This window comes from Lycorma delicatula, chromosome 10 (genome assembly GCF_047948215.1).
Source record: "Lycorma delicatula isolate Av1 chromosome 10, ASM4794821v1, whole genome shotgun sequence".
NCBI lineage: Eukaryota > Metazoa > Arthropoda > Insecta > Hemiptera > Fulgoridae > Lycorma > Lycorma delicatula.
The window spans coordinates 17390908-17407240 of NC_134464.1; the positions used below are offsets into that span (position 1 = coordinate 17390908).

The 16333-nt window shown below is 27.7% G+C and overlaps 1 protein-coding gene across 6 annotated transcripts in view; it reads right to left on the minus strand.

The window, feature by feature from the left end:
- The window catches only part of LOC142331399 (uncharacterized), an 807446-nt gene that overhangs the window by 395828 nt on the left and 395285 nt on the right, over nucleotides 1-16333 (minus strand). Inside the window, exon 1 of one of the 6 annotated variants that reach the window (XM_075377290.1) lies at nucleotides 12219-12299. The exons of the other annotated variants lie outside the window; for them this stretch is intronic. The gene's annotated coding sequence lies outside the window, so the exon portion shown is untranslated. Of the gene's footprint in view, nucleotides 1-12218; nucleotides 12300-16333 lie in introns of those variants that run through there. 6 annotated transcript variants of the gene reach the window in all.

Sequence of the window (16333 nt, forward strand, 5' to 3'; positions counted from 1 at the left end):
TAATTAATGAAATATTTGGATCTTACAAAGCACATCGGTTCGAATCAGACTTCATCTCATTTTTTAAAAATTTAATTATATTGATTTATTAATCATTTAACCTCTGATTGTAAAAAGATTTTTACGATAAATAATAATTTTATAATAATAAAAATAATTATGAAATAATATCAGAAGTTATTAATTAAACTTTTATGTACTTTTCACTTAAAAAAAAAAAATGTATATGTAATTTAATAGGCGTACAAGGAATTCATGTGGTGTCCACATCAGATTTTTATTTAAATGTAATTTATCCCAAAAGATTTAAGAATATATTTATCCAGTTCGCTCCAATGGTTTTATTTTTATTGAGTGTTTATAACACTTCCAAATACTTCAAGTCACTTCAAGTACATTTAATTTATTTTTTCTACTTATTAATTTTTAATATTTTTTAACACAGTATATTTTTTTACACTTCTTAAACTTCATATAAATATTACAACGGATAAACGTAACTGTAACTTCTTCTAATAATATTCCGAACATTGTTTTCTCATTAGTCACGTGCTGATATTGTATTTTCTGACCGTACATCACAATTACTATCCATTACACCCAACTGCCACATACATCCAACAACAAACTACATTCTCAGTTATCTGTCTTCTAACCTTTATCTCCATTTATAGTTTCTATAGTCCACATTTCCAATTTGTACCTTACATAAATAAATTTAAATAGTTAATTTATCAAACCGGTTTCATAAGTAGCTGATTACTATTCACATTTTAATATTTATTTGTTAGAATAAAAGTAAAAAAAAAAATTATAAAGCAGAAGTCATAATGGTATTTGATTTTAATGGATAATTTCCCTTCATATAATAATATTCCCTGGATGATTACAAAAAAAAAATAAATAAATATGAGGAATTATGTTTCCTTTAAGGAGTATAAACCCGATAAATTTTTAAAGCAGGCTTTGAATACCGTGATTATAATAACGTCATTGACAAATTTGTATAGATAATATTTGATCGTTTGTTTTGAAATTAATATTTTTTTTATTTCTGAATAATTATTAATAAATGCGTGTATGCATTTTTGAACAACGTTTTAATAGACATTACGTGTTTATCTGTTATTACATAGGGTACTGAATAATAACGTAGAATAGTATTAATGAGGTTTTGACTCGACTATAAATAATATTAAATCCGAGCTGAAATAGAAAATATATCTACCTATATAGTATATCAAGCCTACATATGAGTAGTATACTTACAGTTGTTGGGAACACACGGCAGGAGGGCAAAATGTCAACAAAGTGTCAAGTCAAGAAACCAACTTTACTCTTATATAACTACGGACCAACTACCAGCAGTACCAGCACCCTTCGTATCACTATATTACTAATATTACTTCTTTTAGTTACATCTACTCTACAACAACAACAACAGCAAAGTATTCAAGAGAACAAAACAAGAACAGCATTCGCTTACTCTATCCGGCACAGAATATATACTTAAATGTGAGTCCAACGTTCGCGCTATAAGAGGTCGATTCAATTCCTTAAGAAGCTCGTAAATCCTGCAGGGTGTAGCATAACATGATTTGTGGCACACCCGGTGCTAAGTAATGAGTCGTAGTACAACATAAATCCTAACCTCAACTGGACATGTACCTAAATTAAATAAATAATAATAATAAAAACCAACTAGCTAAGATGTACGACATCCATAAGCAATTATTATTATTAATATTTTTAAAATAAAAAATAAATAAACGAGTAAAATTGCTTAAACGACTTGTTAACTTGTTTGTTATTATAATAGTTTAAACCTACAAAAACTATCAAATTAAATATCGGTAAGATTATATTAATAAAATATATTTTCTTTATTGAATCTGTAAAATACATTACAATTTACACTTTCAATTCACTTATATTGTTTGGTTTAGTTTAAATGTAAAAAAAAACAATCTGAGTGAATGTTTCATAAAACTTTATCAAGCGAGCAGTATAAGATTACTTTCGCTTTATGATTAGTATAAAAAATAGTGAATAAATATTAACTGACATCGTCTTCTGTCTACTGGTTTTATTGTTGGTAAAATATAAATTTTCAATGAAATATAATTATAGGAACAACGCCGGGTTAAAAAAAAATCTCTGTTTGATCCTGGATGAGAAGATAGATTGATTCTTATGATATTTTGAATATCTCAAGATCTATCTACAATAGATATGTAGTGTAACTTTCTTGAGTAGGAGCCTACAGACAGCTGCGTCCTTATAACGTTTTTCATTCACGAACCACCACGCTAGGAGGTTTTGTCAATTAGAATTTGGCCAATCAGAATGGTGGTCGGACATAATATCTAGGAATTATTAGAAATTTTATGATTTTTTTATTACTATTTGGAAATTATGGAGCAGTAGCAGACCGGTAACCAAACATTTTAAAGTTTAAATAAAATAGCAACAGCCAAAAAAACACGTTATATCCCCAGTTCCCATAGATCATTGATATTGAAAAATAACTTAGATGTAATTTTATTTAATTCTATCGGTATTTATTTGCGGTTAAGACGACAATAGTTGATGCCATTTTATCTTTTATTTTTTAAACAGAATTTATTTCGTGATTTTTTATTTCTTTACAAAAAAGATTGTAATAATTTTATGAAAAAAAAAAAACAAAAGAAATAAAACTATTGTATGAGCTTAATACAAAATAAACATTTGATTGACGTGGATGTCAAAAACTACCGTAGATAAATTCCAATTACTATAAAAGTATACATATTACATTACAATACAATACATTACAGTATTACATTACAATATTTCTCGTATTTTTAAAAATATAAACTATATTTTTGAAGTATTTTTTATTTAAGTGTAAACGATAGATTTTGTTGGGAGGAAACCTATTTTCTTTGTAATTAACTATAAGTTCACATTAACTATATTAACTATAAGTAGTAATTAACATTACTACTCTAATGCGAACGGGAACAACATTACCGATAAAGAGAAATTAATCGAACATAATTCAACAGAGTAATATTGGAATTCGTACGGAACAATAATATATGTTAGGTGTGAATTCGAAAAAAACCCATTTGAAGCAAGCCTAGTTCAACCTTTTTTCTAGGAGTTTAACTACAAAAAACTGAGGAGTATTGATAGTTTTATCCTGTAATTATTATGTAGATTTTGGTTTCGAATTGTATCAAAAGACTTCTGTGAATACACAGTTTGATTGGTGTTCTCTAAGTAATTTGTGAAAAAAAATTAGAAATTCACAAAAATTATGCAGTCTGAAATTTTTTTGTTTATTTTCCTTCACTAATTTAATTAAAAATAATTAATAATTATTTTTATTATTAGTAGTAATAAGCGTGTCCAAAAAAGAATCATTCGATTTGAATTATTTGTATTTTGATAAATGCTAAATATAAAAACTTAAGATTAGTTTCAAATTAAAGTTTATTAATGAAGCTTTTTTTTACACATCAAGTCATAGGTGCTCAATATAGTATGCCGTGCATCCCATGCCATGCCGTGTGCACGGCATACGTCCACACGATAGTCGAATTCGTCCCACACAGTAGCAAGCGTTTTTTATTTACTGCTACCACGGTTGCTGTTATGCGGTTCTGCAGTGTGACCACTGTAGATTGAAGGAGAGGCGCATAAATAGAGTCTTCTACATAACCTCACAAGTAAAAATTAGATACAGTGAGGTCTGCCAATCTTGGAGGTCAGTGGTGTAAAGCTGAATCTTTAGATCCCATACGGCTGATCCATCGTTGAGAAATCCTATCGTTCAAAAATTCTCGAACGTACAGACTCCAGTGAGGTAGTGTTCCGTTCTGATGAAAAAAGAAATCTTTCCAATCGGTCTCTACCTGAGAGAAAAACCAATTTTCAGGAATATCGATATACGTTTTTCCATCAAGAGTGTTCTCTAAGAAAAAAAGTGACCGTACACCTTTTCCCGAGGAATTTCTCAGAAAGCATTAACTTGGGAGAGTCTCTCTAATTTTATATAAATTCATGTAGCATCTTCGTACCACATATTCTAACAATGTGGCGGTTTACCTTCCTACTTAAAAAATTTCCTCTTTTTAATGATACTTTCTCAATTAAAACGGACTGAAAGTTAAATAGTTATGAAATTTTTAAATCGGATATTTCTTTTAGGGACATACTTTACAGTATAATTGCGTAAAATTTTCAGGTTTTGCATAATTTTTGCGATTTACTTGAAACAGTTTCAGCCATATCTCTGCTGTTTATCAAGAAATTTAAACAAATGAAGTGTAATTTTGTTCAAAATAACAGTTTTAACATTTCATTTAATTATAATGTAATTTAATATAACTAATATTTAAATAACCGCCATTTAAAATTTTTAAACTTATTTATTTTTTAGAAAATATTGTTGGGTACAGATATACCAATTAAACTCAATACGTTATAAGATAAAAATTTTTATTGAAAAGACACAAAATGTTAGACAAAAGGAAAATGAAGCGAATAGGCATTCGCCCATGTGAACCTTTTTGCTTGTTTTGATGTCCTGAATCAGACCCTTAAGTTTGGTCAACTCCCCGGATATGTATATATATATATATATATATATATATATATATATACAGAGAGAGAGCTAGAGAGAGACTTTAGTCACTTTTAAATTAATCAAGCAAAGACTCATAACTCATTTTCCACTCATCCATCTATAATCACTGATTACAGTTAATTCAAAATAATTTTATTTTTGTACAATGTAAAATATTATAACAGTTATAAATGTAATTTATTTTATCTTCTTTTTAGAAGGAAAATTTAAATATATGGATTTACTGAAATTGACAACTAACATAAAATATTTATTTATTAGAAGTAAAATTAGGAAATAGAAATTAACAAAAAATGAATTAATTTTTAGTATTATTTTATGCGAAAAATTTGTATTATTAAAAAAAATCGGTTTCTTGAAAGAATAGGCCTTGAGATTAAGTTATTAAAGTAAATGCTGAATAATTGTTAAATATATCTCTATTAGTGTCAAAATCTTTCAAAAGGATGAAATAAATTTTAAAAGCATTCTGTTAAGGCGTGCTCTTGTCAGTTCACTTGATAAAGGAAGGAAGAATAGGGAATTAAAATTGAAGACAAAAATCTAAGAATAGAATATGTAAAGTGGATAGTCCGAATTAATGTCGTAGGATGTACTGTACAATAACAGTATAAAGGCCTGTTAAATGTTCAAAGATTATAGCAAAAGCGTAATAATAAAACGAGAATTACATCGAACCACTAAGTAGCGACAGATGACCCCAAAAAAAAATTATCAAGAATTTTTCTCCATCACTGCAGTATTTTTATTTATTTTATCACAACAAATCTTTGTTCTACTTTTGAAGATCATCGATAGAAAATATCTGGGTGATTTATCTGTATATAACCTAGTAAATTTATTAAATAATTAATAGTATTGCAATTCTTAGATAAACCAACCGTCTCAGTTTTGTCAACAGGTTTTAATTAATAAGTAAATTAAAGCTTAAAAATCCTGATTTGTAGTAAATCAACGTAAATTACAACGTAAATTTGAGTTAGACAATAAAAAATCATTAATAAGCAGCTCTCATCCTGGATAAAAACATTACAAGGAATAATTGATGCCTATTACCTGGAGAGACTATGAAACAAATGTTCCTTTTGTTGGATAAGTTATTTTAATTTGGGGTCCCTTCGTGAATCGTTTACCTTTTTTTTTTATCGCCCTCGTTGTTATTTCATAACTTTAATTTAATACTGGTAGGATATGTACTGTGTACATTGGGAGCAGTAGAGTAACTTCATCCTCGTATCTGTAAGATTTAATGGAAGCAGTTCTGTCTACAAATCTGTTCCGAGATTGGCTATAATCCGTTGGCATACAAACAACCCGATTTTGGACTACTATGTTTATCGGGTTCTGTACTTCCTAATTTTTTGTGTTACATATATCATTCCCATAAAAAAAACGGTGGTGCATGGCTTCGTTTCTTTGTTTGATGAATGTGCTTACATTACTATTTTAGATACTATGGACACAGACCGGACCACGTGGTGCGTCGGACAGTTGTGCGCAGCGCTTGTTGAATTTTCTATTATTAAAAAGTACAAATTCACCTTACCAGCAATTAATTTTGAACTTCTCAAGATCCTTCCGTTCTTAAACTATCGTTAGGAGATTAAAATATATTGTAAAATAAAGTTAAAAAATTGAAATATTAAACAATCATGTTAAATAGTCATGACTGTATGTATTTTATTTTTTAACTTTATTTTATAATATATTTTAATCGCCTGACGATGGTCTAAGTACTGAAAGTTCTTGAGAAGTTCACAATTAATTGCTGGTAAGGTGGATTCGTACTTTTTAATAATATTTAATAATTTATATATATCAGCGGTAACCATAACCTTCATGGAGCACAAAGTAAGGTAAACTGATTTCTAATAATTTTAAAACCTTGAATTTTAAAATCTCCCGGAGGTATTTTGACTACAACATTTAGAATATACTCCAAGAGTCAATACATTTGAACCAATGATTCAATCTATTTATATTTAATCGATAACGCTTAATTGGTGTTTTATTCCATTAACAAGACATAGATTTTTATCTTTCTTTTATCGTTAGTAGTTTGACGGTTTAATACAATTCCTTACTTTCCTGTACTTCTTTCTTTTTTCTTTTTCCTATTTAGCCTCCGGGAATTACCGTTCCGTGAATGAGGATGATGTGTATGATGAGTGTAAGTGAAGTGTAATCTTGTACAGTCTCAGTTCGACCATTCCTGACGTGTGTGGTTAATGAAACCCAACTACCAAAAAGGTAATAGTACCACGAGATGCTGCTATGATTGTAGGGAGCAGGATACGGCAGAACTCGTAGTGTTTTCGTGTACGAGGTGGAGAGACTTGAGGGCTGCCATGATGAGCCACGGCTCAGTAAACGTGGACAATGTAATAATTGTGATATTGGCTGACAGAGATGCTTGGACGAGAGTGACGACTGCGGTCTCAGCCATAATTGTGACGTCTGTAAGTGTAAGTATGTATTTCGCATAGCTAAAAAACGATTACCCGTAGAATGTTAAAATTTTGAATTTAGAACTCTTGTAACATTTAGTAGTGTACCTCCCCCTTTTGATTGACAAAGGTGTCCAAAAAAAGCCTAAATTCCCCAAAAAATTGGATTTTGCACTTTTTCTTAACTGCCGTAATAAGCCCTAATCTAGAGCTCTTCAACGGTATATTATAAGTGGTACTTATTGGTTCCAGAATTATAGCCAAATAAAATTAATGAAATATTTGGATCTTACAAGGGAAAAGCAAATCGGTTCGAATTTTTTCATTTCGTTTTTTAACTTTTTTTTAATTTATATATATATATATTGATTTATTACCCTGTGATTGTGAAAAAAAATTACAATAAGTAATAATATAATAATAATTAATATATATATATATATATATATATTAAAATTAAAAAAAAATCTTTTTAGTGCAGCAAAAAATGTGTATATGTAATTTTATATTCGTGCAAGGAAATCATGTGGTGTCCACATCAGATTTTTTTTTTGAAAAACTGACCGGAATTTAATTTGAACCCAGAACCCCCGAATGAAAGGCAGAGGCGCTACCACTCCATGTCTCCACCGATAACGGTGGAGACATTTATAATTATAGGACGTTAATTCGACATAAGGTTAAACATATGACCACTACTGTCATATTGTATTACGATACGTAAACAGATTTACATGACGAAGAAGTTTTAGTTTTATTAAATTATAACATAAATTTTTAAGTTCCTGATGATGGAATTTTATTCTGAAAGCGCTTGAACGTACATATAAAACAATTGTTGGTAAGTGGGTTCTTTAATTATTATTTATATAATCATACCAACGGACCATTATTTATAAAATTATTTCTCTAATTTCTTTGCTTTTATTTATAAATCTAATAAAAGATTTGCACACACCATCTGTAAAAATCAGCATTGTCTGGTGTATGAGTTGTTAATTATCCAACATCGGAATATTTATAATTATATTGAAGATGCGGAAGTTCAAATGCGCTAATGCATTCCTATATCTAGTTTTAGTTGAAGCCCTTCACCCGTATTTTGCATGTAATCTTTAGTTATTCGTATCTTATATTGGGATACATTCTTTTTCTATCATATATACCTTCAAAAATTGTACAAAATAGTCGTTTTTGATTCAATGATAAGATTTTTTCCTTCAGTTCTTTGAAATTAACGTTTAATTCCTCATGATTATTTCTATTTTTTTTCACAATTCTCCTTGCTATTTCTGTTATGATACTGTTTTTACTATCCGGCTATATCAATGTATACTGCTACAGCAGCTATAACTCTAACGGGAAAGTAAATAAATCGTTAAAAATTCGGTATTTTTTTAAAGTTTTGGCTATAAGGAGATATTTTTAAAAAATTAAACAAAAAAATTAATTTAATAAATTGTAAATAATCTGCAAAAATCATTGAAATAAAATTTTTCCATAGAAATCATATGCTCTCAATTTCAAAAAATGTAATTTTATCATACGGACGTTTGTGTATATGAACTTTGGCCTGTATTTGGTTTTATAACTCTGCACACTGTTGATTGACTTTCTTTAAACTTAGAAGAACATTGGAGAAAAAGGAGTGTATTATTTGAATTTTTTTTTCAAAAATTGGAATTAGCGGTGAAAGTGTTTTGACTGAAATAAAATTTCAAAAATTTACTGGGGCATTTTAGCGAAAGATATTTCTTACAGAATTTGACGTTTTTATCGAGATCACAAATTACTAATAAAATTTATTTAATATTAATTCGCTCCTCAAAAAAACTTTATGTATTCTTTTTTTTAGCCATAGTTTGTTTCAAAAAAGGAGATAAAATGGCAGTTTTTTGCTCGCTCTATCTTTTACATCGATAGGTTTTCAAATCATTATACATATTTTCCCGACCCATTACAATGGTCTATGATAACAAACATATATTACTTAATTTAAAAAAAAAAAAAAATTTAACATTTATTTTAAATTTAAATCCATCTTCCATGTAATCCATTCCATTTAGAATGTAAATATCTTAACATTTTGTTAGCCCTTACTCTTTAGTATTATTGAAAAAAAAAGCCAACAATTTTCACTCACTTCCTAGAAAACAGCAACTTTATTTATGTAGAATTACGGTAGTATTTTAGTGTTCTTTAAGCAATTTAAAGAGGTTCTTTTTTTATCACCACGTAGAATCTATTTACTTACAAATTAAATTTATGCGAATGGTTGCCATTGATTACAAGTCCTTAAAATAAAAAAATTCGATATTTCATATTTTTATGCTTAAAACGTATTTTTTTTTTAAACAAAAAGGTTAGTAAAATAACGTAATGGAAGAGAACCTAAATAAAAAAAACTATCTAGATTTTTTTTTTACTTTTATTTCAAATGATTAAAAATAAATTTTAATTAATATTTGAATCATTAATAAAATCTCCGTGATGCACGAGCCCCCAAAATTTCAAAGGAATTATTTTACATAAAGATACAAATAGAGCTTAAATGATTGAATTAAATTTTTTTCTTTTTATTAAATTTTATACAACATGAATTCCATAATTTTCCCGGTTAAGTCGGTCCTGTTAAGTAATTCATAGCAAACTGTTTTTCTATTTTTTTATCCTTAGATATATAAATTAAATTTTACTTGCTACACAGTCAAACCCTATATAAAAATTTTTGTCTAGTTAAATCAAATCGTTGTAATACATCTTATTTTTTAAACCTTTTAGATTGGGTACTGTTTACCTTTCTTAGCATAATTTTTTTATTATATATTGACGCGTTTTGAAATACCTCAATTATCAAAATTTATTGTACCGGTACTTTTAAATTTTTGTTAATCTTTATTTAGCAATTAGTCAACGCCCCTCCTTTTATTTGACGTTATGCCTTATCTTGCCTCTTTTTTATTTATTTGTTATTAACAGTTATACTTATCTTTTAATTTTAACTATTTCTTGTTTTCAATAAATATAATACAGATTTACGAATGAAAACAGGAAATAGATAAATAAAATTAAAAGATAAGTATAAACATTAATAACAAACGAACAAGAGTAGGCCAGATAAGGCATGACGCCAAATAAAGGGAGGGGCGTTGGATAAACGCTATATAAATATTAACAGAAATTTTATAGGACCAGTATAATAAGTTTTGGCAATGAAGTAGTTCCGAAACCAGTCAACATATAATAAAAGAATGAAGCTAAGAAAGGTAAACTGTATTCAACAAAGAAAATACAGTGTTCTTAGTAGAAAAGATAATAATAATTATTATCTGTATAACAACAATGCTAGTAGTAGTCTGGATTTATTTGGACATACTATCATAAAATCAGCTGAATTAATCACTTTATAACATTTAAAACCCTATTTTATACTAATAATTGATTCAATTATATAATTATATGGTTTAACTGATTAGATTTTTATTTTTTAATTAAGAAAATAATTATTTGTTATTTAGTTAGGCAATAAGCAACATGTGAGCTACTTAAAACCAAAAATCGTTATATTTTAAATTTGTTATCAATTACATTTTTTCTTCTTTTAATTTTCTTACCCACATACGTCTCATATTCATCACATGCATATCAATAAACAAAATAACTTACATTTTAAACTTTCTTTCGTACAAAATTATTATTTGAATATAAGTTCTTAATAATTATTAAAATTTTATAAAACGTTTTAACAAAATGGTGTGTATTGGGAGTGTGTTTATATATATATGTATGTATGTATGTGTGTAAGAGAGAGACAAAGGAGGAGATACACGTAAATTGAGAGAGCTGTAAACTTGGAGTGTGTTGTAGCTTCAGCATTCGGTCCCTCACGTCCTTGTGCTCCATACTGTATGTAGGACAAACGTATATATTTATATATATATATATGCGTACACAAGCGCACACGTACATGTATGTAACGTATATGTTACTTTAGAGTTAAAGATAACAAAATTAGAGACACAGACACACACTTAGAAATACAGAAAGAAAGACAGACAGCAACTAGTTGTACAAGACTTGTATATTTTATGTTTATTTTCTATTATTATTATTATTATTATTATTATTGTTATTATTATTATTATTATAAAATACAAGGAAAAAACAAAAAGTTACAGAAAAAAAAATTACACACCTTAGTAAAATAGATGTATTTATGTCAATATTTTTCCCAGCCTTAAAATAATAATAATAATCGAAAAATCAAGGAAAAAAGTTTATTCATTTTTATTCCTTTAAAATTATCATGGAGTAGTTTATATCTTTTGCTTATCGATTTATGATATCAATTTTATTCATATATGAATAAAAGTTCTATCCCATGAAAATATCAATTAATTCAACAACAGATTATAAAACTAAATGAAATTTTTTTAGTTATACGATTTATAATTATAATAAATTATTATTTTAAAATATTAACAATAAACAAGATAAAAGAAACTGCGTTTTTACCTTAGCAAGTTGACCTTTTTAATTTAACAATATTTTTATTTGTAAACTCCTATAAAAAAATAATTAAGGAATATATTTGTTTATTCCTATAATCCCTTCTAATTCCAGAACGGATAAATTAATTTTCATAAAATAGGCGTCAAACGATTCATTTCTGTTACGTAAATGATGACGGTTGTGTCTATGTAAAGGAAAATAATGTTAAAAAGAGCATATTCCATTTTTTTTCACGTCCAAAAAACCAAAATTGTTTAACAGATTTATTGAATAAAGGAATCGAATAGTATAATATGAAAACCATATTGAAAATATATGTTTAATTTAAATTTGTTTAATTTAGTTATTTTTCAAGAAAAACTTTTTAAATAAATTTAGTTGTTTCTAAGAAAATAATTTAAATAAACTATTTATATAATTGATCGATAAATTTAATAAAAAAATAAAGAAGTAGGAATCGGAATAACTTAATTAATATTATGGTTTAAGTACGGTTAAAAACCGTATTTGGTTTAACCGAATAAATAAGAAAATATCAATACGGATAATTTTTTTTTGTAGTATGCTTAATTTAAATTTCTGTCTACACAAAAACAAACATATAATTAGTTTTTATTAATTACCTTCTGTTTCGCCGTTCCAGCGTGTTTTTGGACAGATTTGGCAATCAAAGAGCCCTTACTTTCCGCTATCTTTTGATCACTACTGAAAAAAACAAATTAACTACTTTCATATTCCTTCCACTGATTAAACTAGAAAAGGAAACGAACAAGAAACGTTCCATACACACGCGGAGTAAAAAAAAATTATTTTCCACCACCACCACGCCAGGATCGGCACTGCGGGAGCGACAGTTTTCTATCTCCTTCGCAGCTTCGCGTGCATCTTCCTGTATGCCCAAGCGCACAACAGTCAAACACCATGCCGCTGGAATTGTGAAGCGCATAGTTTTATACAAAGATTTTTGTTGTATCTTTATCATAAACTGGTGAATGACTACTGACTTTAAGCTTAAGGATTATATATTGTACAACTATAAAGAAAGAATTAAAGAAAAATTACTCATTATATTAAATTTTATCGATAATATCAAGTGGAAATAGGGAGGTCCCACAACTGGGAGGACATAGGGTTCTACAGTGCCTAAACGCGAGCCGCCATTGCGTGACGAATTAAAATAGTCACCAGTCAGAACAAAATACTTGTATTGCAAAATCATAGTACTGTATTAAGAAACGAATTAGTATGTTTAATAATTATAATGCAATTAAAAAAGAAATACAAAAAGAGGTTAAAAATACATGTCAGTTATCTGGCAGTAAATCTATTAGACAAAATTGATGACATCAGGCGACTGATGTCATCAATTTCAGTCTCTTGGACATGGGAGATGTAACCGGAGGTGTGACCTGGAGAAGTAATCTAGGAGTGGGAGCATGGAATGATTCTGTATACCAAACATCACTTTGATAGTCTACAAATTAAAGGTATTTACCGATGAATATTTCTTTTATCTATAGATTGTTGTATTTATATATTGGTATTGATACTATTTTTATTTTTATTGTTTTTTACTTGTGATTTATTTCTAGTGCAATGAAAATTATTGAATTTTATTTTAACCACTTATACGAGTGCTTTTTCTGTGCAAAGTGAATAAAAAAAAACTTCTGAAACTTTCATAACCTATTCTACTCATGAAAAAAATTATAAAAAAACCAGAAAAATAAACATTTCTCCTAAAATGCTTCGTTTGCGAGTTACGGGTAATGAAAGATTTCTGTTGGATTTCAGCTACCCCCGATGAAATGGAGTTGCACTGAAATCTTTAGGACAATTAGAAAGGAGCAGAATTATTGATATTTATGGTGTTTTGAGCTGAAAAATCGAATAAAATAGGTTTCTGAACCTTATATTCAGTAGGTTTTGAGAAATCTGGGGTGAAAACCAATAAATTGGGGTTAAAAATTCTGTTTTTTATGTTAGATGTACAATCAAATTTATTTTTATTATACAATTTCGTAATTTCCAGTTTTTTTTTATAACTTTTTAACAGCAATTTTCAACAGAAAATTTTGTTTTTACACATTTTTTATGTTACCAAAATAAAATTATATATATTTTTTTTTTTTTACATTAAGTAAGTACAGTTTTTTTATATATCCAGTAATGTACAATTTTTTAATAAAATTCGAATTTTTCTAACTTTTCTTGTTTTTTCAACAATCTTACACCTTTATGTTTAAAATTAAATTCTATACAAGTTTTTTTTTTTTAATTTTAATGTGTATATTACCCATTTAACAAAGTTATTATATATGTCAAACATAAAAAAACAGAGGTTTTTGTCACAATTTATTGGGTTTTACTAAATATTTCTCAAGAACTACTGCAGACACGGATTTAGAACCTATCTTATTCAACTTTCCAGGTCAAAGACTATCATAAATCACTAATTTTTCCCCTTAATTATTGTTCTAAAAATTTCAGTACAACCTCATTTCACCGGGGTACCTGAAATCTGAGCTAATTCTTTCATTAGCCGTACTTCGCAAACAAAGCATTTTAGAACATATGTTTATATGTACATTATTTTTACAAGTAGAATAGGTTAATAAAGTTCGGGAGAGCGTCGTGATACACTTAGTTTATGAAGTGCTGTACCTAAGCTTTAATGAGGGGTTTCGTCGGGGACCTCTCTTCGTTTGATTAACATGACTCAAATTTACTTATGGTTCCTTATAAGGTACCAATTGTAAATGCTAAAAGATAAAAAAGAAAAAAAAAATTGTATATCGTTATAAATGAACTACAAGGATAAAATAAATCTCCTTTCTTTAGATTTACTCATTAAAATAAAGGGAAAACCAGAATAAAAATTAAATATAAATCCATCATCAATTTAACGAAGTTATTGTGATATGTATTTAATTATCACTTAACAACATATAATTTAATTTTAATTGCACATAATTTTATTATGATTAATCTTTAATTACTTTCATAAACATATATTTTATTTCAATTATATATCAAATAGTTCTCATTAGGAATAATTTTCTATTAATTCATTTTATAAGAAATGTAACTAAGTATACGTAAGTTAGATGTTTTACGTAAAATATTACTGTTTTATTTTGTATGTTTAAATATTTGAAGCATTTTAAAGATTATATTTAAAATCAGAACCTACATCAATAAATCATATAATATGTAAATTAACTGATACATCCTTAATGGTTCCAGAAACCTGATACTAGCCCACCTAGTCTTGTGATTAAATACGTCATCGCAGATCAGCTGATTTTGAATTCAAGAGTTCTAAGATTCAAATCCTAGTAAAGGTAGTTGCTTTTATATGGATTCGAATACTAGATCGTGGATAACGGTGTTCTTAGGTAGTTGATTTTCAATTAACCATACTTCTCAGGAATGGTCGATCTGAGACTGTATAAAACTACACTTCATTTATATTCATACATATCATCCTCATTCACCTTCTGATACCTTACGGTGGTTCCGGAAGCTAAACAGAAAAAGAAACAAAGAAACCTGATACTAGATCCAATTCATTCTCAAAAAAAACAAAACCGGATATACCATAAAAATAACAAAATTTTATGTTTATTATGAGAAATGAGGAAAAAAGTGATTTCCGATTGCCTTATTTTATTAGGAAAAATATACTATTGCATATCTGCATACCTAATCACCAAAATTCAGTCGTTAAACTCAACTTCAACCTTTTTATCAGAATGATTAGAAATGTATTAAACATTATTATAACTTAAAACCAACCTATAACTGTTGTATGTTAAATATTTTAGATGAGATTCAGCTATTAGAAAGATTACACTGAAAGCATGGAATAAGAAATTAATAACTCTTTCGAAAGAATTACAACTATTAATAAATTTATAAAACAAATTTTACTGTTAACTTTTGTGATGTAATTTTATTTTAGCTAAAATATCTTTTGCTTTTTTTTAAATAACGTTAACGGAATTGGACTCTGGGGAACTTCTAGAAAAAAACGAAAATATCAATGCAAGAGAAAGAGAAATAAATTAGATATGATTATAAATGACATGATGGTTTAGGAGGGAAGTACAATATTTTGAATAGATGATTTGAAATTTATAAGACATTACAAGACAATATTTATGTTAGAAAAACAAATAATAATGAGAGTAAGAGACAATAAGATGAAAAAATATCTGAAAGAAAGGAGAGAGAACTAAATTAAAAGTTAAAGAAGTATAGGTTCCATATCAAAACGGAGAATTACAAACGTAAAAACTATGTAAAAGTGACTGAGGAAGTATTTTAAATAAAGATACAGTTATTTTACATGATATCTTAATACATATTAAGATGGAGTTAGACCTGGGAAAGCATCTTTTAACGTATTATGTTTGGATTGTATTTCTGTATGTACGGAAGCTTCCTTTTAAGGTTTTAAAAACACAATGAAAGAAAAAAAGGTTTTGGTACAAATCGTTTTATTCTTTTATAAAATATTCTCCTTTAAGAGTTATACACTTTTTGATGCGTTCGTACCAATTCTTGAAATATTTTTTCACTTCAGAAGTTGGTACCTCTAGAACATGGTTTTGAACATCTTCTTGAAGTGATAAAAATCGGTATCCACGCAATTTTTGTTTGATATTTAGGAAAAAAACGATGTTAAGCATAAATCAGGTGACGAGCAATGAGACAGTAATTCAGTGTTTTTCTT